Source organism: Triticum dicoccoides, chromosome 1B (genome assembly GCF_002162155.2).
Source record: "Triticum dicoccoides isolate Atlit2015 ecotype Zavitan chromosome 1B, WEW_v2.0, whole genome shotgun sequence".
Lineage (NCBI taxonomy): Eukaryota > Viridiplantae > Streptophyta > Magnoliopsida > Poales > Poaceae > Triticum > Triticum dicoccoides.
Window position 1 is genome coordinate 358,679,115 of NC_041381.1, and position 3,443 is coordinate 358,682,557.

Here is a 3,443-nt window from a genome sequence, read left to right on the forward strand (position 1 = left end):
ATAGAGGCGGGCGTAAGGTGATGGAGCTGGAGTCCGTAGAACTCCAGGAGCCCGCGGAGGAACGGATGTATAGGAAACCCGAGCCCCCTTATCAGATAGGGGACAAAGCATACCCTCTCCCCTTTGTTGGGACTTGGGGTAGCCTCCGCTTGCTTCCCACCTTGGTAGGTGGCCAACCCGGCTCGAACCGGGACCATGAAGGCCGGAGGGAGATATCCCTTTGCTTGGAGCGTCACCAGCTCGTTGTGCGGGACAGAACATCTCCTCCAATCTCCTAGCGGAGGGCTAGGAGCGCGAGAGGAGGAGCCGCGTCGACGGTCCATGATAGAATGGATTCTTGGTCAGAAGCGCTCTGATGAGTACTCGCGGAAGGAAGATGGTGTGATTTGGATCTGGATTCTTGCCTCTCTTATAGGCAGACTATTTGCACAGCTAGGGGGTAAAACATAAAAGATGCCCTGGCTTTTCGCATTCGTGCGACGCGTGGAAGATGGCCATTATTGGGCGTGGAAAGCCAAGAAGCGCAACATTGATAAGGGAGCCGGACACTGTTCGGCAAACACACGGAATTTGGAGGAGAACCCGCCTTGCAACGCTGAAGACTATATACGCGCCGGAATTATCGTCATTGAAGCCTGGTTCGGGGGCTACTGAGGGAGTCCTGGACTAGGGGGTGTCCGGACAGCCGGACTATCATCGTCCGCCGGACTCCAAGACTATGAAGATACAAGATTGAAGACTTCGTCCCATGTCCGGATGGGACTTTCCTTGGCGTGGAAGGCAAGCTTGGCGATACGGATATGTAGATCTCCTACCATTGTAACCGACTCTGTGTAACCCTAGCCCTCTCCGGTGTCTATATAAACCGGAGGGCTTTAGTCCGTAGGACACAACAACCATTACAACAATCATACCATAGGCTAGCTTCTAGGGTTTAGCCTCCTTGATCTCGTGGTAGATCCACTCTTGTACCACCCATATCATCAATATCAATCAAGCAGGAGTAGGGTTTTACCTCCATCGAGAAGGCCCGAACCTGGGTAAAAACATCGTGTCCCTTGTCTCTTGTTACCATCCGCCTAGACGCACAGTTCGGGACCCCCTACCCGAGATCCGCCGGTTTTGACACCGACAGTAGTTAAGTAATAATGTTTGGTATAGCAGCCTTTCCGAGCGAGTCTCTGGGATCTCCTGTAAACCCCCATGATGTGGTAAAGGGAGGATATTAGGGGAAGCAGTGAGTGGAGATTCCCCTACGGAGAGCCGGATGAGGGGAGACCCTCACGTCCGATTCGGAGGGCGGGGATATCCCGACCCTACTATCATTATGCCTTTGCAATGTTACTTGGTTCAACTCCATTTGTGACCTTTTCTCGTATGTGGGACTCTCTATCTTCTTGGGTAGATTCTAGATCGTCTTTCATTTTGTTAGTGAGTAGTTTTCTTATTAATAAGTCAAGTCAAGAGTAATAAGAGAACTGTAGGAGCTTGCCAGGACGGCTTGGTAAGCAAGCTACCTGTTATGTAGGCGCCAACTCCCAATTCTTTCCCTTCTTTCTTTTTGATTTTTTATTCTCATTTTTTTACTAAATGTATAATCTCCTTTCCGGGGAAGGGGTAACATAGATGGAGGCACATGTAGACAGATACATACTTTTTCAATCTTTTGCCTAAGAGAAGAAGTTGATCCCTCCGAGGTAAGGGCGAATCGAGACCGAAAGCGACTAATAAAATAGCATAATCTGAACACATAGCTGAACACATTGTTTAAGTAGAAACTGTTAAAGCTCCCTGGTCTCGAAACGGCCGGCTTTGGTTCAGCTCTCGGGGCCACCTTACACACTAATAAAATCGTCAGCTTCATTCCCCACTCATCGCCCTCACTTTAAGACAAAAAATCCAATTCGATTCAAAGATCGGAATCATACCTCCAGCGGGCAAGGTCGGCTCAAGAAATGGAAGTTGTGAGATGGAAAGAAAACCACGAAAAAAGAACTGTATTAGGGATCAATCCATACGCGGCTTGCCTTCTCCCCTTCCCCATAGTAAGCCAGCCAATAGAATAGTACCCTAACTTAAGAAGTTCTCTTAGCTAGCGCATGTCCATTATGTGACCACCGCATGCTCCTGCATGAGTTTCATGAATGGTTTGTTTTTGAATCCTATCTCTCTGGGGAAAGGTATCTTTTTTCAATTCGAACAACGGTATCCCTACCTGGCAAACTATCCTCGTTTTCGAAGTCCCTAGTTTTGTCCTCTGCTGTAGTATTCCGGTTAGTAGACGGCTTCCTTCATTGGAAATCTAGCCAGTGCTTTCCATTAGGTGTGCAAGGAAGGATAGCCTTGCTTTTCTTCTGATTCTGATTCAGTCCAAAGATAGAGACAAAAGAAAGGTAATTATTGAATCGGACTTGGCCTCTTTTTCGGCATGGGCAAAGGTTTGGCAATTCCACCATTAGCAAAGGTTTAATCGGTTGACGGTATCCTTGGCGAAAGGCACCTGGTGAGAGTAGCTGATGCTGCTGTGCTACCTCCAACTATGAAGTTCAGCACATGAACAATACAGAGTACTTTGTTTCCAAAAACAATACAGAGAACAAGACCACAAGAAAACAATTTAAAAGAACTACTTTTAGGCAGCAGCATCTGGACAACAGGCTTAAAAGCTTCCAGAAAAATGATAGCACAGACAGCCGAAACAATTTTCCTCATATTTCTTTAACTTGACCTTTTTGCAGTACATCTAACAACATATAGGGGAATGCCTTTTTTATATTACATTTGCACCAAACCAAGCTATTCTTAATACTAGTTCCTTTGCATAGATACTTTCCAAAGTGCTGAGAATAGCAACAGAGAGAAAACGCTACAGAAGATATCACAATTGAATTACTAACTTGGTACTTGTTCATAGATTTTCTAGCATCTTCAATAAGCTTTGATTCTTACTCAAGTAGTTTGATTTGTAGTGTCGTTTTTTTTCTTGACTAGTAGTGTAGTTAGCATGCCTTCCGTTCCTTGCTTTCTTATGCACTTTTGAATTAAAGACGACCTTTCAATTCATTATTGACTGGATAAAGTAGTATTAGTTAATATACGCTGATTCAGACAAATCAAAAATAAGAGATAGTCTTTTTCGATACTGTATGCTGGGACAGACCTGTAGGTGAGCACAAGCACAGCCAGCCTTCCACCTCTTTATACTTATGTTTAGCAGTGTACCTGGTCTTACTTCTTTTTCAGTTTACGCTTGTGTCCCAATCTTGCAAGTTCGAAGAAGAGTATTGTATTGACCTGAATCAAGTTGTTTGCCTACCCGCCATTATGTCTTAGCTAGGAATGAGCTGTGAACAAAATCGAAATAGTTGTTACTTGAGTCGATAATGACTTTGTGTCGGTTTGCTATTTTCTATAAATTGGACTGGTACCATGTATTGTAACAT